This window comes from Cavia porcellus, unplaced genomic scaffold (genome assembly GCF_034190915.1).
Source record: "Cavia porcellus strain 051 isolate PalLab524CR breed Dunkin Hartley unplaced genomic scaffold, mCavPor4.1 scaffold_16, whole genome shotgun sequence".
NCBI classification, from domain to species: Eukaryota; Metazoa; Chordata; class Mammalia; order Rodentia; family Caviidae; genus Cavia; species Cavia porcellus.
The window spans coordinates 21,385,379-21,407,750 of NW_026947499.1; the positions used below are offsets into that span (position 1 = coordinate 21,385,379).

The window sequence follows — 22,372 nt, forward strand, 5'->3', positions numbered from 1 at the left end:
CTAGGGTGTTTTTGTCTCACTTCCCTGTAAGCTTATGTCATTGTATAAATGGTTGCTGAACCACAGGACACAGTAATAGGTGGCCTCATCTTCAGTCTGGACCCCTGTGATGGTGAAGGCAGACTTTTCTCCAAGCAAGGAGCCTGTGAATCAGGCAGGGACACCAGGGATCTGGTTGCTGGTATCGGCTATTAGCCCCTTTGGTGTTTGGTAGGGTTTTTATTGGACCCAACCAGCATAGTTACTGGTTGTGACAGCTCCAGTACTGGAAGCACAAGCGAGTGTGACTGTCCCTCCAGGAGAGATGTACAGTGAAGATTCCTGAGTCACCACAGCCTGGGATTCGACCCCTGAAAATAAGTGAGGAACCTGATGGTCAGGAGAGGAGAGGAGACAGAGGCAGCAGTGCTGCCTTCCACAGCTCCAGGCAGAAAATCCCTGCTGACCTGTGATGTGAGCCAGAAGTGTGAGCAGGAGAGGAGCCCAGGCCATGGTGCAGACAACCAGGACTGTGCTTTTCAGGACTGCTTAGCACACCAGCAGCCCTCCAGATTTCATTATAACTCTTACCAACCTGCTGGAGGCAGTGGGAAGAACTTTCATGCAAATGAGATTGCCCTGCTGAGAAAACCCAATAACTTGTTCATGCCACATCTGCTAAGTTAAGCCCCAGTGAATGTGTGATAATGAAACCTCAGCCTACAAAGCTTTTCACAGTTGTTTCTCCTTGTCCCAGAGCTAAGACCACAGCTCTCCCTAGTGTTAGCAGTGAAAATATCAGGCACAGAAGGGTGCCTTCCTGAAGGTCTTTTCCTGCTGAACCACAGGACACAGTAATAGGTGTCCTCATCTTCAGTCTGAAGTTTCCTTGAAACCTCACTTTCTAAGATACAGAGGTTTTAGTTTTCTCAGTACATCAAGTTCACTGCCTGTTATGCCAGGAGCCAAGGTCTTGGGACATATTTTCACCAGTGGAGACCTGAGTTAAGTCCAAGTCATAAACTTCAGATATGTTGAGTAGAGGAGCTGAGATCTTGGATCCTTTTGGTCTTTGAATTTAGGTTTCTTATCAAGTCACCTAATGATAAGCCACTTAGTAAAAGCATTACCACATGAGCAGAATTTCATTCTGTGCAGTAGAACTTCAGAATTTATTTCTGAATGGTGGGTTATTGAAATATATGATGAATTTTTAAAAATTAATGTAGTAAAGCCTACTTCATGCCCCTCAAAATGTTTGTCCTTTCCTAGAGCACATTTATCCCATCTCTCTTGCCCTTACTGGAAAGCTTCCTTGGTTACTATTTACAAGGCTTGGTTAAAAAAAAAAAATATATATATATATATATATATACATATATATATATATATACATATATATATATGCTGATTGAAGGAGAATTTGAAACCCATAAAAATATGCAAGTGTTTCTTTAATCCACCTATTCAGTGGAGCTGGCACCATGGGATTTCTGGTTAAAATGACCATAAGGGTGAATGCTGTAATTGATTCAGATATTGAGGCAGCTGTAAGAGCACAACCAGACATTTAAGAGTACTTGCAAAACTCTTAAAATCATGGCAAGGATGGTAGGATAAGTATTGGAACCAAATGGGAGTATTTTGAGGGAGAGTAATGGCAACAAGTAATTTAGAGTAATAAAAATCTAAATAGTGAGCATCCTTTTCAATCACACTTGTAGTTTTGTTTCTTCAGCATGCTAGAAGACCACTCTGCTTGTTTCTGAAGGCATGACCATATTTCATGTTCATGTGCGTGTGTGTTGATCATTTCGCTCCCATGAAAGGACTTTGTATATCACAGCTTGAGAGCAGTCGTCTTCTCTGGGCCCCTTAAACTTATCAGTCTCTGTGTCACCTGGTCATCTGGTGGAGCAGTATTCACAGTCGTAGACTATGAATTTCCGGTATTTGACAAGACCAGTTGAGTGTGTTTTTGTCTTTAGCATAGGCTTTGTGAGTTACAATAATTTCATTTCCTCTGGAATGCATGTTTTCTCCAGTCTTGTCAATACTAAACCTCTCTTGTAGCCCTGAAACAAAATCTTTAAAATATCTTTTATCCATTCTTCATGTGTAAATTACTTTTGATTTTTTTCTTTTAAAGAAATTTCTTTCTTGATATGAAAGCCAGGTGAGTAGCTCTTTGCCTTCAAGGCAACTATACTATGTTGGTTTCCTTTGAATTCAGTCCCTGGGTTTCCTCAGGGTTTTATGTGGAATGATCTCTGAAGAAGTGAGACATGAGGATATGAAAGCCTGAGGAACTCCACTGTAACGTCACGATAAAGATTTTAGTTCTTCATATGTGAATTAATGGAGATGTGATGAGAGGGTCTCTCAGATACTTTGCAAAGTTGGGCAAAGTGTGTATTTGTACTCATGTTACACGTAAAACCTTTGAATGGGTCCTCCAAGGTAAGGATGTGATGATGGAGGGGTCAAGCCTTTTAATCCTAGAGGACTCTCCAAAGAGCATATCAGCCGTATCCATCGGCATGCAACACTCCTGACAGCTGGAGGAAGAAGCATTAGAGAACTGAAGGAGAGAACTGGGAGTGACAATATGTACCAGAATCCTAGTAAAATATTTTTTTCAATTTTTATTTTAAAGAGGATAAAACCACAAATTTTAAAACAGCATAATAGGAGGGTAACAATGATTAATACATTATATATTATTATCTTTAAATCACTTAGAACACAAGACACAGGCATTTAATTTTCCTAACAACATTGACACAAAACTTTTTTACAATGAATTAAAAGAAATTGGTACTGTAACTTTCTTGACTATCTGGTAAATATATGTATATTTTTCCTTTTCCTCTCTTCTCCTTTCCCCTACTTCAGTTGTTCTTTCCTTTTGAACAGTTTCTTCCCATTTTACCATATCTATTGTACACGTTGGACCTTATTTTCTCTTTCAGCTTTTCGCAGGAGAGTGACTGTGATATTTACCCTTGTGAGTCTGATTTATTTCACTTGCAAGTGTGGTCTTGAGTTGCATACATTTACCTATAAAAGTCTAAAAAGGAAAAAAAAAATCTTTGCAAGGCTGTTTTCCCTGACTGTAAGGAGAGGTTAGGGATGGGGAGGATTTAGGAAAGAATGGTGTTAGGAAAGAATAGCTCTTAGTGAAGTCCAGTGTGTTTCATCCTCTCCTCTAAAAGGAGGGTTTGTGCCAGTCAGGTAGATGGGTTCAGTCCCATGAAATGGGAAAAGCCACCAGGGAAGGTGTTCAGCCTTCCACATCCTTAAGGTTCTTTCAGTATCTGTGTCTGTGTTAGGGAAGGAAAGATCTTTCCATAGGCCTGTTCCTGGGCTCAACAAGGCCCTGATCCTGTCAGCTAATTCACTGCTGGTCCTGATTTTCCGGAGTCATATACATTTTATCCTTGCTCAAACTGAGCACTGGTCCTGGAGGCCCAAGTCTGTAAAATAAGCTCTAACTTGACAGAGCAAAGAGCTGCACATCTTGGTGGACCCTGTTGCCTTTGGAAGATGTGATCATATGTTATCAGGTCAGATTGGTCAGAGTATCAGAATTACCAGAGGAGACAGATTGTAACTAAATAAAAACAAATGAGAAGGATATAGTCAAACTCTAGGTCACCCCATTCCTCTTGTATTTAAGGAACATTACTTTTTCAAATGTACAGTAATAATATTCAGTATTTCTTGACTTAGGAACATTTCATTTGCAAATTCTAGCGATGTACTGTATAAGACTCAATGTGTCAATGTAGAATGAGGGTGACGGATGAACATTTCCACTGAACAGAACTTACTGGAAGCTAAGTAACGCAGTAATATGTGAAAATTATTTTTGCTATGTAAATAATATCACACCATTTACAAGGCTGAAGAAATTTAACTAAGGTGCTACATTTAGCATTTTATTACACTTTTGTAAGTAATATGCTTAATTGCATTATTTCCACAAACCATACATGAAGTTTCTAAACATCCCAATTCAGTGAAGTACAAAACATTAAGTTAAAGGCTGTGGAAAGATACTTTATGTGTTGGGCTGGGGGTGTGGGGTAAGTAATGAGTCCTTCTAAGCAAGAAAGCGACCCTGGTGGGAAGGTTCTGTGGCTGTCACCTAGGTGGTCTCTCATGCCAGTGCATTTCAATTTGGTAGTCTCAGGAAGTCCCATTTTTTCTTTTTTCCTCTTTGCATTGGCTTGGAATGTCTTTCAGCTGTCCAGTCAATCATTTCGACGTTTCTCCAAGTTTTTCTGCCACTCTCTTTCCTATTTGGCTTTTTCTTCAGCTTCAATCTCTTCTCACTGTGTCGTCTCCTTTTATGAATGTCTTTGGCTTCAATCTTTCCTTTTAATTTCCAGTTCAGCAAAGTGTTTCATAATCTGCTTTATTTTACTTGTTTGAATGACTCAGGATCATCCTCCCCTATATTCGTAGGTCTCCTCCCTTCTTTAATTCTTTTATTTCATTCATTCACTGTGCATTCTATATTTTTTAAATTATATTTTGTCTGAATCACCTCCAGAGCCTTCTTCCTTTTTCCCTGATGCAGTAGTAACTTCTAGTCTTTGTCCTTAGCTTCAAATTTTTTTAATTATTATTTTTTGACTTTCTGAGACAGAGTTTCACCATGCAGTCCAGGCTGGCCTCGAACTCAAAGCTATCCTCTTCTCCTGGTGTCCCGAGTGCTGGGATTACAGGCATGAGCCACTGCTCCCAGACTTTCAAAATCATTTTGCTTTCTGTCAGCATCATTTTGTTTTTGTTAGGATGAGCCAATATGGACAACTGATGAAATCACTTTTTTATTTCTTTATTTGTCACTTCAGGATCTATCTGAGGAAACTCAAATGGGTTCAAACTGAAGAGGAACCAACACTGGTTAGTCTGTCAATCTTATATTTGGATGCCAGGATTGAATCTCTTTTCTCTATTTATTTTGCCTCATGGTAGAAGGTCATAAGAGCTTCCTTGGTGCTGCCTCCAGTGCCACAAGCCCCACTATCTCCATCTCCAAAGCCACCATATTCCAAGCTCAGCCACCAGGTGACCCTCTGCACAAATGACCCTACAAGCCCACCTCTTTATAGGCAGCATTTTACAGTTAAAAAACCCCCCAAAAGATACACTTAAAATATTATGTAGTATTGTATGCCAAACTTGCTATACTTGTCATAAGCACTATTTTAAGGAACTGCATACTAAAGTCACAAATATAGCATAGTTTATTTAATAAAAAATACAGAGAAAATCTTTAAAAATATCTTCGACCCACAGTGGTTGAATCTACATATGTAGAACCTGTGGATTTGGAACACAAACAGTGTATTTAATTTTTTTAGGGTGATATTTATTTTTGGGCTCATGATTTTATCTGATTTGACTTAATATTCTGTATCCCCATCCAGGGCTTTTGGATTTTTCTTTTATAGGCTGGGGACTAAGGAGGCCAGAAGCATTCACTGACAGCCCCATTATTTTTTCCTGCCTTTGTAACACCTATAAGCCACACAGTCTATAGGATGAGCTGTTATTCAAAACCACCACTCTGGGTAAAATAATATGAATGCCTTATATTCTTTGAAGCTGACAAAACCAGGATGCCATAAGAACACCCTATGCAAGGCCCAGGCCTCTCTGCGGAGGTACTCCCCAACATGAGAAGTGTCTTAGTCTCCCAGTCCAAGGTTAAACTGACTTTGCAGCTCTTAATCTCTAGTTTACTATTCTTGAACAAATGATCCCTAAATTCAGTGACTTATAGCATCATAATATTCTAACTTATTATAACATAATTTCCACAAGTTATGAATTTAGGAACAGCATAGGGCTTTGTGGCTCTGGTTCAATATACCTGACTTCGGTAGAGGTGATACGGATCTGTATGTGTCTGAAGGCTTGGGTAGAGTGATGGGATCAAGTTCTCATCCCATTCATACTTGTGGGCAGCTTTTGTTTCCTTCCTCATTGTGTATCTTTTTCCACGTAGTTGCCCCGTGACATGCAATCCAGAAGTGAACTGAGACAAGCCATCATCTTTTTTATTTCAAAAAAAAAAGGTAAATATAAGTCATAGTTTTATAACCTAAACACCATAGTACTACCCCATAAATTTAGTCTACTGTGTTAGACTCCAGTCCTTAAAAGGATTAAAGATTTCTTCTGTACATTGTTCCCTATCTTTATTTCCTCAGCAGGCTGCAAACATTACCTTACACCTGCCAGAGTCAAAATTAAATTTTTACACAACCGTTACTTTAAATTGGGACTAAAAGCATTTAGAGCCTGCCTGGTTCACATACACCATGAAAGCACCCTGAACATTTGCTAATCATAGATAAGAAAAACTACAAACTGCTATTGCCTTTCCTTGTTCTCTGATGCAGGATTTCTGACTGCACTCTTGGGTGACATGTCTCAGGAGCATAAACCCTTCTCTAATTTTCCCCCTGGAGTTCTCTCCTCCCCCTCGGGGTGGTGGCCTGTGCTACTGATTGTAAAAAGTCTATGGTGGAAGAAACTTCTCCTTAGCTGGTCCAAGGAAAGACCCAGTGGAGCTCTTACCATCTCCTAAGTCATGTCTTTCCATTAACTAGTGTCTAGGTTCTTAAAATCACTGTCAGTCCCTCAGTACAGCCCGTGCTCAGGAAAAAGCACGGGAGAAGGGTGAAAATTAATGAAGATGAAGTTCACTGGGCCTCTGCAGTGGTTGCCTAGCATGGCCCTCTCTCTAGTCCCGAAGATTCACATTTCTCTCAGCTATCAGAAACCATTCCTAGTCTAGTGTTTGTCTTTGGATGCAAGGCCATGATGTAGCTGAACAACAATGGTTTTGCCTACATTCCCCATAGGCGTGTGTCACTGTGGGACTGGTTGCTATGCCACAGGGTATAGTAACAGGTGGTCTTATCTTCACCCTGGGGCCCTGTGATTGTGAGGACAGCCTTGTCTCCAAGCAAGGAGCCTATGAATTGGGCAGGGACAACAGAGATCTGGAGGCTGGTGGTAGATTTTAATCCCTGTTGTGTTTGGTAAGGCTTTTGTTGGAAACAGCTAGCATGGTGACTGGTTGTGACAGGCCTAGTACTGGAAGCACAGGTGAGTGTGACTGTCCCTCCAGGAGAGATGTACAGTGAAGGTTCCTGAGTCACCACAGCCTGGGATTCAGCCCCTGAAGTAAGTGATGAACCTGATAGTCAGGAGAGGAGACAGAGACAGTGGTGCTGCCTTCCATAGCCCCGGGCAAGAAAATCCCTGCTGACCTGTGATGTGAGCCAGAAGTGTGAGCAGGAGAGGAGCCCAGGCCATGGTGCAGACAGCCAGAGCTGTGCTTTTCAGGACTGCTTAGCACACAAGTAACTCTCAGCTCTCAGTATAACTCTTACCACCCTGCTGGGGCAGGGTTCTCATGCAAATGAGTTTGCCCTGCCACAGAGTTTAGCACCTTAGGCAAGTCACACCCACTGAGTTAACCCAAACTGGGCATGTGTAATGAAACTCACTGTCTGCAAGACATTTCAGTTTTTACTTGCACTTTGGTCTTGTAGTACAAGGGTACTGTTCACACTGCCCTCTAGTGCTATCAGTGATAATACTACTGATGAAATCATACATTTCTGCAGCTCTCTTTCTATTCATCCATTTTTCCTTTTCTTAGGTTCTGGAAGTTGTAGCTTTCTCAGTAGGTCATGTTAGTAGCTCAAGAGGAAACTAGGTGGAGAAATGTGGATGTGAGAGAGCAGAGTAAATTACTCATTCTCTGTTTTCCTCCATGTCATAAACATCAGATACCTTGAGCAGAGAAGCTGAGATCTTGGATTCCTTTGGTCTCTGAATTGAGGTTTGTAGGAAATTCACATACTATATTTCTCAGAAAATAAGACTAACTGGGAAACAAGCTGTATTCTCATTTTAAAGAATTTTGTAATATAAACCATACCACCAAAATGAGCCCTAGTTAATTAAGACTGCCAGCCAAACAGATGCATTTGGTATGTCTGTTTCAACGAAGAGCAGACATATTAAATTATACAATAATCATAGTAATATATAATTAAATATAAATGAATAGTATTATTGAAACAAATACTTGAATGGTAATAGAAATTAAAATTAAGTATTTGTAAATACCCACCTGGACAGTTTTGAATGAGAGGCAAATGCCTATGTAAACAGTGAACTCAGGACTTATGGCTGAATGACAAAGTGGAGCACAAACTCAGTGTTTGAGTAATTTGTTCAGTTGATAACAAACAGGCATGGGCATGTTTGACTTACAAGTCAGTATATTGTATGTTGAAACAGAGAGCACACGTGTATGAAATAAAGAAATGTGTTCTGAATTTTGGTGATTGCAATTTTCATCACTTTTGTGTGGAACGTCATTTTTTAAATGTTCATTAGTGCATCCTTGCTGTACATGGTGCTCACATTCATCACAGGGAACTTGCACATGGACATAAATATACTTAATTCTTTTTTCCCATTTCCCTCCCCTCCCTTCCTGCTTCTTCCTGAAAGAGTTGCTGGCTCAGACTGAACACTGTAACCAGAAAAGGCTGCAGCTAAACTCCTCCCCCCCCTGCCCCCTATGGACTTGATTGTAACCCTATATCCCCAACCTTAAGAACCTGTGCGCCAATGAGATACCTGTGCATCTCTAATGGCCTTAGGGCACTGCCCTAAGCTTAGGCTATTTAGATGCCCCCATGCCACGTGTCCGAGAGAGTTCACCAGAGAGAGAGTTCGCCAGAGAGAGAGTTCGCCAGAGAAAGACCGCCAGATTTCAACAGCCAGCGCGCCAGTCTCCTCTCCCCGTGTTAACCATGGCCCGGCCCCGGGTGCAGCAGAGATGCTGCGCCCCGGGGCCGGCGGCGGGAGTCCCCCTCCCCACATTCCCGGAATAAAGCCACTGCTGACCACTACTTTCACGGCCGTCCACTCCATTCCTCCCATGGACTTCTTCCTCTCTCCTCCCCTCCTCCCCCTTCTCTCAGACCTAACAGATGGTGCCCTGTGACTCGGCGGCAGGTGAGAGACTATAATTTTCTCAGTTTTGTTTTATAGTCCCCTGCTGATCAAACTTCTTCACTTCTACAGTCACAAATCCACTACAACCCTGGTGAGTAACTCCCCTGATAACTTTTAAAACAGGCTGTTTATTTCCCAGTGTGCGCTCTTTCCTCCCTGTGTCCCCGACCTGCGCGCCCTTCTTCCGGCTCCCGCGCGCAGCCTCGGCGCCGACGGTCCCACAGTCATGAGACGGTCTCCCGCGTGGCCCGAAAGGCCTAGTCACCCCAGGGGGGGGGCCCGCGCCTGGCGCCTCTCCCTCCCCCCCCTCTAACCACGTTTTAGCTCCCTTTATTTCGCTGGCGCGGCGGCTCGAGCCCCGGCCCTTCCCATTGATCGCCTCCGCCCGCGCCCGGCTCCTCCACACCCGGGCTCTGCTGTTCTGCCGAGGTTAAATGAGACCAGACAATGAGACCAAAGATTCACATCAAACTGCTTTAGATTTTAAAAACAGCCTTTTTTTTTTTTCTCTTTCTTTTCACTCTCACATTGCGTTCCAATTCTGTGGGCCCCAGTGGCTTTGACCTCCAGCCCAGCCCATTTCCTGTTTCACCACCCGCGCGGCCACACAGCGGCAGCGTCCCGCAGCGGTCCTGCGCGATACCCCGCCCGCCGTAGCCACCCTAAAGCCATTGCTTTCACAGCGCGCCCAGCTCTGGTGCAGCCCGTGAGCCTTTCAAAACAAAGCCCGCCTAACTTCACACTGTGCCTCTCCCGAGGCCACAGCATACTACTCGCCCCGCCCCACGCGCGGGGCTCTGCGCAGCAAGCAAGCCGTGCCTCTGACTGCCTCTGCCGCCGCCCCGCCCCTCCGGGGCGCGGCCACCTTCTCTGCTGCCCGCCTCGGCTGTCGCCCCGCCCCTCCGGGGACTGAACTCGAGCCGCAGCTCCCATTGGTCTGGCGCCAGGCGTCACTTGGGATCACCACTCGGGGCCTCCAAGCCCCACCCCCTTACGCGGTCGCAGCGAAACGATGTCATTTCCCTGCGCCGCTTAGCGCTTCGCAGTAAGCCTCCGTTCTCTGCTTACGGTGTCCCGCGTTCGCCCCGCCCACTCTACACGTTCCTTGCCTGCCCCTCCACGGCACCGCACACACAGGCTGCCACTGCTGCCTCACAACCAAACACGTGCCGGGTGCGTGCCACAGATCTCACTGTTTCAACCTGCCTTTAACACTACACGTTTCCAAAGTCTCATGGCCCTGCCCCAATTTTTTTTTTACAGTTCAGTTCCACTCGAGAGAGGCTATTTTTTTTTCCTTTTTTTCTTACAGTTTTTCTACCATTTGTTCACTATTGCTGGCCACCTGATAATTTTACCAACCTGCCTGCCTTATAATCTTAAATGCTGATATTAAATTCCTACATACTTACTTAATTCTACTATAGTCCAAATCCCAAACAAAAAGGCAAAACTTGACCTTCAAACCTTATAGAGATCTTAATATGGTTTTTCATATTTTTAACACTTGTGACACTTGGAGTTCTGAGACAGGTAAACCTACACAAGGTGGAGCTGCCTGCCCCCTCCATGGACCACGCTCAAATGCAGCAGAAGACGCCCCATCGTGGCATTCTTTGAGACCTTACTCCAGGGCTACTGGACTGTCCTAGCCACCAGAGAGTGGGTAAGTCATCCTAAGTAATAGCCCTTACAAAAAATGTCGACACTGCCAGATTCGTCACCGACAGAAAATCGCTGCTGGAGGCTGAGGGGGTTCAGGACAACAACAGCCCCCTTTAAGGTGTCCGTCTCAGATTCCAAGTCACACTACAGTCTCAGGTAAGATATTTTCTATATCTGTGGACATAGAGGCCATATATACAGGATTCTTCCTGAGTATTCAGGTTACTATATTAAATCAATCTCTATGACATGGTATTGATGGTCAACCTATGCCATTTACAAACAGGCCCATTTTTATACAGGTCCCAGTCCTAAATCATAAAATGCTTTTATTCCCTTTTAAACTGCCATTCTGGTTTCACATTACTCAGGCCCTAGATCTAACCATCCTTTTGATGCTCATCTCTGCCTTATGACTCACAGGTTGTCATGTTTTGTTGTCCAGTTTGATTCTTAATTTCTTACATTCTATTAATAATCATTTCTATAGCAGGAGTCCCTAACACGATTGCCTACAGACTCCAACATCATATATACCAGAGACAAGCCTTACCTACCTACCTTTTAACTTTTATGCTTTCATAGGGGGAGTAAACACCTCTCATAACTTCACTCCTCCTAATCCCACGTTTATTTTTCAGAATTCTGCCTTGCCACCTCAACGTCACCCTGATAAAATACCAAAGTCACCTTCCTATCTACCTCACCTGGGTCCTTAAATATAATAGTGCCATGTCTCCTAATAAGATTATGTCTCTTTGTTTTTCCAGTCTGACACACGTACATTCACCAGTAAAGTTGTCCTGGCTAAAACACCTGGCATCAGTGTCTACCTGGGCATCAACCTTCATCCCGTGAAACTCCCCTAGACCCCCAATACAGCGCCCTCAGCCAGCAGGAAGTAGTTACAGAGAGAGATCTTCGCCCCTTTTCCTAATAACCATAAGACGGGATATGAAAGAGTTGCTGGCTCAGACTGAACACTGTAACCAGAAAAGGCTGCAGCTAAACTCCTCCCCCCCTGCCCCCTATGGACTTGATTGTAACCCTATATCCCCAACCTTAAGAACCTGTGCGCCAATGAGATACCTGTGCATCTCTAATGGCCTTAGGGCGCTGCCCTAAGCTTAGGCTATTTAGATGCCCCCATGCCACGTGTCCGAGAGAGTTCACCAGAGAGAGAGTTCGCCAGAGAGAGAGTTCGCCAGAGAAAGACCGCCAGATTTCAACAGCCAGTGCACCAGTCTCCTCTCCCCGTGTTAACCACGGCCCGGCCCCGGGTGCAGCAGAGATGCTGCGCCCCGGGGCTGGCGGCGGGAGGCCCCCTCCCCACATTCCCGGAATAAAGCCACCGCTGACCACTACTTTCACGGCCGTCCACTCCATTCCTCCCACGGACTTCTTCCTCTCTCCGCCTCTCCCTTCTTTCAGACCTAACACTTCCCTTCTTCCTTTAGAGAAACTTTGTCTGCATTTTCCCCTCCCATTCTTTATTTTCAACATAATTTAGTTAACAAAAAGAAAAATTTGTATAAAAATATTTGGTCCATAGTCTGTTAATATGCTGATGTAAAACCTGTATGTAAGCCATACCAATTGTAGTATTTTTCACAAGGAGTAGATATTTATTATGTCCTCATGTCTTTTCCTGGTTTTATTACTATTCTGCATGTATCTCAGGGGCATTAGGTCCCCTCTCTTATGGGCTGGGAATGAAGAACTCAGAATCATGCATAGATTTTCTCATTCTTTTCTGCTTTTATATACTCTATAGGATGAGCTTTTGCTGAGAACCAGTGCTCTATGGAAAAAATATGAATGTATTTTAATTTTTGAGCAAAAAAGGCAGAAGATTTCACATTATATATGGGAAAAATGAACATGATCATGAGCCAGTCCTTTGACATACCATGCAGAAGGCCTCGGCATGTTTTTGTGGAGGTTCCCAAGAGTCTCAGTCTCCTACTTCAGGATTCAAACAATGTAGATTTTAATCAGCCTTTATGTATTAATGTGGAACACATAATTTCAAAATTAAATGGTTTAATCACTTAGCATGTCTTAGTTTTCATGAATTAGAAATCAAGGGGTTACATGGTATGGGATGGTTCAGGTTCAAAATACTCACTTCAGTCAGAGACAACCTCTCAGCAGAGCCTGCCTAATCTGAAAGCTCAGCTGGAGTGGGAGGATCCACTTCTGACCCCAGTCACATTGCTTTTTGGTAGCTTTCTCTTGCTCCATCACTGTGTGCCATTTTTCAGGGCAGGCAATCCAAAAGATGCAATCAAGATAAGCTATAATCTTTATAATCTAATTACAGTATTAGCATCTCATCTGTTAATTATTCTACTTTAGAAACCAGTGATATAAAAGGGTTAAAATTACTTCTGTGTATTGACTCCCATGTGGGTTCCCACCTCACTGCAGTTTGAAACCACTAAGACATTCCTGTCAGTCTTACACATCGCATTGCTTGAAAGTTAGATTAGGCTAATGGCATAGTTTAGCCACGTGGCACCTGCCTGCTTTACAAACAAATACACCATGAAAGGTGATTTACCATTTATTAATGAAACATAAGAAATATCTTTGGACTCAAAACTTGAAATGCTTCTTGGCTCTCCTACTTCTGTGACACTCAGATTTTTGGGTACATTGCAGAGTGACATGTCCTAAACACATAAATGCTTCTCCAGTTCTCCCCTAGGAGTTCTCTCCTCCCCATCAGGGTGGTGGCCTGTGCTACTGATTCTGAACAGGCACTAGGTTGACCACACTCTGCTCCTTAGCTCGTCAAAGCAAAGACCAAATGGAGCTACTGTCATCTCCTCAGTTATGTGTTTTCCTTAACTAATTCCTTCACCTTCACATTTACTATACCAGTCACTCAGCACAGCCTGCACTCAGAGAGGGGTTACAGAAGGGCAAACACCGGTGAAAGTGGAGTTCCCTGGGGCTTTTGTAGTGGTTGTTTCCCATGGTCCCCCTCTAATTCTCCAAAGATGCTCTTCTCTTTCTGATACTAGACATGACTCTGAGACTTGTGTTTATATGAAGGAGGTGCTGAGGAACACAGGGTGAGTCTGCACAAGGATGATTTTGTCTCACTTCCCCATAAGCTTATGTCACTGTGGAAATGGTAGCTGTACCACAGGGCACAGTAATAGGTGGCCTCATCTTCAGTCTGGGCTCCTGTGATGGTGAAGGCAGCCTTGTCTCCAAGCAAGGAGCCTGTGAATCTGACAGGGACACCAGGGACCCGGAAGCTGTTAAAAGATACTAGCCTCTTTGGTGTTTCAGAGGGTTTTTGTTGGACCCAGGTAGCATAGTTACTGGTTGTGACAGGCCCAGTACTGGAAGCACAGGTGAGTGTAACTGTCCCTCCAGGAGAGATGTACAGTGAAGATTCCTGAGTCACCACAGCCTAGGATTCGGCCCCTGAAAATAAGTGAGGAACCTGATGGTCAGGAGAGGAGAGGAGAGGAGACAGAGGCAGCAGTGCTGCCTTCCATAGCCCCAGGCAGAAAATCCCTGCTGACCTGTGATGTGAGCCAGAAGTGTGAGCAGGAGTGGAGCCCAGGCCATGGTACAGACAGGCAGGACTGTGCTATACAAGATTGCTTAGCACACAATCAGCACTCAGCCGTCATTATAACTCTTACCACCCAGCTGGGGCAGGGTTCTCATGCAAATGAGTTTGCCCTGCCACAGAGTTTAGTAACTTGGTCAGGTCACACCTACTGAGTTAACCCAAACTGGGCATGTGTAATGAAACTCACTGTCTGCAAGACATTTCAGTTTTTACTTGCACTTTGGTCTTGTAGTCCAAGGGTACAGTTCTCACTGCCCTCTAGTGTTGTCTGTGATAATACTACTGATGAAATCAGACATTTCTGCAGGTCTCTTTCTATTCACCCTTTTTTTCTTTTTCTTCGGTTCTGGAACTTGTAGCTTTCTCAGTAGGTCAATGTTAGTAGCTCAAGAGGAAACTAGGTGGAGAAATCTGGTTGTGAGAGAACAGAGTAAATTGCCGGTTCTCTGTTTTCCTCCATGTCATAAACATCAGATGCCTTGAGCAGAGAAGCTGAGATCTTGGATTCCTTTGGTCTCTGAATTTAGGTTTGTAGGAAATTCACATACTGTATTTCCCAGAAAATAAGACTAACTGGGAAACAAGCTGTATTCTCATTTTAAATAATTTTGTAATATAAACCATACCACCAAAATGAGCCCTAGTTAATTAAGACTGCCAGCCAGCCAGATGCATGTGGTATGTCTGTTCCATCAGTGAGCAGACATATTAAATTATACAATAATCATAGTAATATATAATTAAATATAAATGAATAGTATTATTGAAACAAATACTTAATGATAGTAGAAATTATAATTAAGTATTTGTAAATATCCACCTGGACACTTTTGAATGAGAGGCAAATGCCTATGTAAACAGTGAACTCAAGACTTATGGCTGAATGACAAACTGGAGCACAAACTCAATGTTTGAGTAATTTCTTCAGTTGATAACAAACAGGCATGTGCTGTATCTAGTATGTGTATTTGTATGTCAGTATATTGTGTGTAGTAACAGGGCACACGTGTGTGAAATAAAGAACTGTTCTGAATTCCTCCTGCAATTTGTCATCACTTTTGTGTGGAACGTCATTTTTTAAATGCTTATTAGTGCATACTTGCTGTACGTGATGCTCGAACTCATCACAGGGAACTTGCACATGGACATAATATACTTAAATATTTTTTCCCATTTCCCTCCCTCCCTTCCTGCTTCTTCCCTTCTTCCTTTACAGAAACTTTGTCTTCATTTCCCCCTCCCATTCTTCATTTTTAAATCACCTTTCCCTCCCTTCCCTACTCCCTGCCCTTCCCTCACTCCCCTTCCCATCTGAGTATATTCTTGCTTCTTTCCAATATCTGTCCTCTGTTTTTCTCCTTTACCATTAGGATTTATCACAGAAGGGGAACAATGCGATCCTCAAACCTGTGCGAGATTTATTTCAATTAAAATTATGGTTTCAAGGTGCATCTATCTACCTACAAAATACAAGTTTATTCTTTTTTATAGCAGAGTAGTACCCCAGTGTTTATAATGCCATGTTTTCTCTATCCATTCATCTTTTGATGGGAATGTGGGGTGTTTCCTTGGAACTTATCTCTTATAAATTATGCCACAATATACATGGCTATGCATATGTCACTGAAATGTGAGGCTTGTAACTCTTTTGGGAAGATGCCTGGAAGGGGAATAGCTGGATCAATAGGAATTTCTGTTTGTAGATTTTGAAGAACTCCCCATACTGATTTCCATAATGATTGAACCAATTTACACAACCACAAACAATGTAGAGCTGGTCCTCCCTGCCGCCCACCCCCACAGCCTTGCCAACATTTGTTAGAAGTTTATTTCTTGTTGATAATCACTCTTCCTGGAGTAAGATGGAATCTCAGTGTTGTGTTGAACTTCTCAAAAGAACAGAGATATTAAATATTTTTTTCATATATTTGCCATTTACCTTCATCTGAAAAGTGTATTAATTTCAGATGCCCACTTTTGGATTAGGTCTTTGAATTCAGGGGGTCTGATTTTCAAAAAGTTTTTTTATATATTCTAGATATTAGTCCACTGAGGAGCAGCTGCCAATTTTTTTTTCTATTTTGTGGGGTGTCTCTTCACTCTGTTGGTGATTTCTTTTACTATGCAAAGCTTTTTAATTTGATATGATTCTACTTTTGGATTCTTTGCAATATTTTCTGTGTGGCTGAGGTTTTGTCATAAATTCTTTCCCTCCAGCTATGTCTTCTAGGGTTTTATTCATCTTATCTTCCAGGAAATTAGATGTTTCTGTTTTTATACTTAGATCTTTGACCCATTGCAATTTTATTTAGCCTGTCAAGAAATATGGGTCTAGATTCAATCTTTGGTATGTAGAAAGCCAGTTTTCTCAGAATCATTTATTAAAGAGGCTATCCTTCAATGAAGATGTTTGTCTCCTTTGTCAAAGATAAGGTATCAGAGTGTGTTTCAAGTTGATTCTGCATCTTCTAACGTGTTCCATTTATCCTTGGGTTTGTTTTTTGCCAGTACCATGTTGTTTTTATAATGATAGTTTAATGGCCTACTTTCAAATCAGGGATTTTGAGGTCCCCTGCCTTGCCTTTGTTATGCAGAATTGCGTTTGCTAGTCAAGTGTCTTTTCCTTCCATATTGCTCCATTTATATTGAAAGATATTTTTGCAGAATACATCAATCTCAGTTGAAGATTGTTTCAGGGCTTGAAATACTTTAATCTATACTCTCCTGTCCTTAACAGTTGTGTCAAAAAATGTACCATGATTCTGATGGATTTTCTTTTATAGGTGATTTGTTTCTTTTCTCTAACAATTATTAATATATTTTTGTGCTGAATTTCTGGAATCTTGACTATTATATACTTTAATGTAATTTTATTATGATCATGGCTAATTGGAGTTCTATATGCTTCACAATCTGTATATTAAATTCTTTTCCATGCTTGGGAAGTTTTCTTCCATTCTTTATGTGAACAGGTAAGTTATGTCCTTTGTGCTACCTTGTAATTTTTTCATTGATCGCAATCAATCTTATGTTATTCTTCTCTGTATCACTTACCAGCTGTTTGATTTTTTTGTGGTCTCTTGTTATTTTTAAGAAGTTTTCTTTTGATGTTTGATGATCACTAACTGGAAACCTGTCTTCTTTGTTCTACTTCTACTTGTATGTTTACAAGAGACTTTTTAATTTCCTGGCTATCTGCTGTTAGAATCTGTTTTATGGAACTCAATTCTTTCCCATGTTGGACATTCATGGTTTTCATCACTTCCCTAAGCTTTATGATTTACATCTGTATCTACTCTAGAGTCATTAACCGTATCCTTCTTTATGAGTAATTATCTTTTTAACTATTTGTGTAATTACTTGTGTTCTTATCCTAGTGAATCATTCATATGCATTTTTCCTTTCACTGCTATCATTGTAGAAAGTTCAGCTGGGCAGCTTTTTATTTATTCCCCCACTGCCCACTGAATTTGTCTTGGGTGAGCTGGAGGTCTGGAGCTATAACTTGCTTCTGTGCTTTCACATTTTCTAGTTTTTGTTTATTTGGTTTCTAGTTTAATGTTTGTAAATTGTTTATGGTAGGTAGTATTGCAGCCTCATTAGGAAATTCCTACTTTTCGGTGATGACTTCTGAGCATAGCTGGCTTTAGGCTTTTGAGTCTACCCTAAAGATCCTGCCCCTTCTTTGCATTGTTTCTAACACTTCACATATCTTCCTAATCCTATTTGAGGTTTGAAATTCCTCCAACATTTTCTTCTCCTCCTCTGTGGATGAAATCTCCCCTCCCCCTGATAACCTCTTTCTGTAGGGAGATGATCATGCACAATGCTACAGAGAGAGAGAGAAAGAGGGAGAGAGAGAGAGAGAGAGAGAGAGAGAGAGAGAGAGGAGAGAGAGACAGAGACAGAGAGACAGAGAGAGAGAGATTGGATAACTATGAGTTAACTATGCAAACACGAATTTTATCTTTAGTGTTGGCTCCAAGGAGGTGGCTTCTACATCAACAGACTCTCCTCACATTTATGTTAATGAGATGACTCACAGGAGAGTCCTATAGAATTTAAGAAAGGAAGGTAGTGACATCAGAAAACTCACTATATGACTGAGTAGTTTCAGTATGAACTTATTTATTAAATTTATTATTTTCCCCAATTAGATTTTATTGAAACATTTAGATATCCATAATGATCATGATCATCATACAGAATCTGTAGCTGTACATGTTACAATTTATTTCTTTTATCCCCATTCCATTACCCTCCAGCACCTCCTCCCCTCTGTCACGTATACCTTCATTTATATTTTTCCTCCTTTTCTCATTTTCCCCCTTCTTTTGGTGTTACACTCCTCATTGGAATATTTCTTCCTGTTTTACAATATCTGGTAAACAATTTTGTCTTTATTTACACTTTTGGCTTCTCACCCTGGAGATACAATGCAGTATTTACATGTGTGTGTGATTTATTTCGCTTAACTGTGTAGTCAAGGAACATTCACTTTTCTATGAGTATTTCCAGTTTATCCTTCTTTGTGGCAGAGTAGTAGTCCACTGTAAAATAAAAGTCACATATTCTTATCCATTCCTCAGTTCATGGGCATTTGGGCTGTTTCCAAGATATAGCTATTACAAACTATGCTGCTAAAAATGTAGATGAACATACATTGCTGTGATATGATGCTTTTAATTCTTTTGGGAAGATACGTACGAGGGAGAATGGTTGGGTCAAATGGAATCTTTAATTCTAGTTTTTTGAGGAATCTACACACTGATTTCCACAGCAGATGCACAAGTCTTCATTCCCACCAACAGTGGAGAAGGGTTACTTTTTCCCCCACAACTACACTAGCATTTTTTTTATTGTTTGGTTTCTTGATAATAGTCATTCTTCACAGGGTGAAATGTTTTAATTTGCATCTCAAAAAGAGATTTTAAATGCCAGGCAAACCACTTGACTATTAGAGTTGACAGTCATTTTAAATGATTTTGGAATCAGAAAGCAAAAGAAAAATGATTATGATTATAAAGTGGCATCAAGTAAAGAGGAGCAGTGTAGGGAGTGGCTTAGAATGGCTGCTGCTGCCCTGCCCCTCCCACCTGAGGGCATTTTGTGTGTCAGCCTACATTTCCCATGATCCTCCCCTTGCCTACAATGCGCATGACATAAGCAACTTCCCGCTTCAGCCTACATTTCCTGTGATCCTCATGTCTGCCGACATTACCCATAATCCTCTCCTGCTTACATCATATATCCGGATGTGACGATGACCTATCAGATAACACTCCGTGCCCTCTTCCTGCCTTTGGCCCACCTCCACCCTATATAAGTTGTAGCCATTTTAAAAAATAAAGAGGTTTGACCAGAATCTCGCCAAGCCTCTGTCTCTCTTTTCTCTTGCCCTGCCCCCATCCCCGATTCCCTCTCCAGGCAAAGGCCCACGGATTGATCCGCGGGACAGATCAGAGCAGGAGTGATTTTGTTAGTGATAGAAGTTGTGCCTTAAACAGGGAGAAACACATGGCCATGGAGAATGGCTGTGGAGAGGGAAGGGTGGCTGGAAGAGGAACAGGATGGAAATGAAGTCTTTGTGCTTCAACAGAGGATGAGCGCACTGAGCACAGCTCATGTAGAAGATTTCATGAAAAAAACTTGGCAAACAAAAGCGTCTCTGCTTAGAAAAGATACTAGATAGAATTATGGCAAGATCATGCTGTGATATATGTAGGCATTTAAAAGCACAGTTTTACTTTTCTGCTGCCTAGACTCACCTGACCAGGATAATTAGAGTTCCTAGATGTGCTGACATCTTGTCTTCCTCTGGGACACAATCCCAGGAAGAAGCAGGTTGATATTTTAAGAGATGGTAGCCTGCCAATCATTGATTACCCAGAAGTTCAATTTCAGGAAAGGAAAGAAAATAAGATTTCATCACAACACATGTCTTTCTCACAGAATTCTGTGTCCAAACTCTGAGAGATGGCACAAGAAGAGGTCTGGACAATCTACAAAATGGTTAATCTTACACACCATTTTCCAGGACAGGGTGAAAGAACTGGGCAAAGACCAGGATCAATGAATCTCTGGTTAAACCAGAAAAAGCAGAGACTTAGCAGAGGAAATGCACTCAACTAGCTTGAGGAGATGAACAGGCAAACATTGGAGCATTTTCAAAAAATGTGTAACCTGTGTGTTGGCTAAAGACACGGTAAGGATGGTGCAGGGACCTCCCACTAAGCAGATGATTTCTATCATAGGAAATAGTGATTTTATCTCTTAAAGACCCTGGATTTTGAGTGACAAGATTCTTGTATTTAAAAGCAAACTAAGTGGTAGCTTTTTTGCTAATGTTCTGGCTTCCCAGATCCTGCTGGATGGAGGAGGCCCAGCTCTAAAAGGTCAGATAGCTCCCATCTGCTTCCACCAAGCCTACCTCGGCCAACCTTGAAAAGATGATAACAACAAACAGGGGAAAGAAACCAACAAATCCCGTCATTAGGAAAAAGATGGTATGAAAGGGAATCCTGATTGTTTTCCTGGCTACTTAGAGAGGGATTCAGTAAGTCTCAACTCAGTGATGCTCCTGCTCCGAAGCCTTCTAGAATATCTGTAGGGGAAAATAATGGACTGTTTTTGCCCTTTCAGCAATTCCTGGGGCAGGTGAGGGCCGGCATGTTCTCTGATCTTTTGCTCTATGAAACTGAGGCAATCAGAGGAGTGGAGTGAGGCAAGGATGATCGGACCCTAAAGATGAGCTCTCCTTATGTTCCAGGAGCAGGTCCATGTCTGAAGTTTTAGGCGGAAGTGTCTTGTCCCCAATGACAGCAATAAAGGAAGAAGTGGTTGCCAGCTCTCCTAAGCAGATCTCAGTGGGAAGGGAAGGTGGTTCACCTCCATCCTGATCCAGGTGACTAAGAGTGCACCTGTCTTAGTTACTTTATGCTCGTTGCTGAGACAAAATACCTGAAGCCCAAAGTTGGGAAAGGAAAGGTTTATTTCTTACAGTTTTTGGAGGTTTCAGTCCATACTCAGTTGTCTCCAAGACAGGCAGGCATGGCTGGGCTGCGTTCATGGTGGCCGCCAGCAGCAAACTCGAACCAGCAAAGAGAAAAACACACCTTCTTCCTGCCATTACATCACATCCTGGCTCCATCCCTATGTGGGTGGACCACTGGCACCATCAATCCAAGCACTATACAATGAACCATCACAAATTAACAATGCAAACTCATGAGGCCTGGGGGACACAAACATAAACCATGACATTCCACCCCTGGCCTCCAGGACTCATGTACATCCTTTATACAAAAGACATTTAGTCCACCTCCAAGATTTTCCAAAGTCCTAACAGCTTCAGCAACGCTGAAGAGTCCATGTCCAAAGTCTCCTCCAAGATCTATGGCAAACTCTTAACTGTAAGCCCCTGTACAAAAGAAACAAGGTTAAATATTTCTGAAATGCAAAGGCACAAGATAAATATTACCATTCCAAAAGTTACAAACAGGAAAACAGAAAGCATTCAAAACAAAGCAATTTCAACATCCAGCAAGGCAAACATTAAGTCCTAGAGTTCTACACTCCGCATCTGAAGCAATCTGGTTGCAAGTTCCAAAAGCCGTGGGTGATTCCACCCCCAGGACACTTCCAGCGATTTCAACTCCCGAAGCCTTCCTCCTAAATCCTCTCTGCTCGCTTTTTGCAGCTTTCCTTGGATCATCCATGTTCCTGGCTTTTCCAAACTTCTGGGGTCTCCACTGTACCTTCGGCTTCACACTTACATCTTCACAAATTGCCCTCTCAGGGGCACACTTCTTGGCCTCCCAGGCCCTTTCCAATCGAGGTGGAAGCCGTGTTACCCTCAGAATTTGTGCATTTTCCTTGCACCTAAAATCAGCACCTTGTGGATGCCGCCAAGGTTTGCTGCTAGCTGAAGCAGTAGCCAGGCTTTTCTCTCTCTTGGCTGTAGGGGTCAGTTGCCTGGATCCCAGGGCTCTGTTTACCTGATTGTGATGAAAAGCTTCTCTATGTTGCCGCCTTTCTGGAAACTCATGTGGCCTCTGTCGCCATTCTGGA

General features: G+C 42.3%; 2 pseudogenes; both read right to left on the bottom strand.

Moving 5' to 3' along the window:
- LOC134470345 (uncharacterized) lies at positions 1–8,907 on the bottom strand (annotated as a pseudogene).
- Positions 3,984–5,980, bottom strand: LOC100732788 (dnaJ homolog subfamily C member 8-like; annotated as a pseudogene).
- Positions 8,908–22,372: the final 13,465 nt, after the last annotated feature.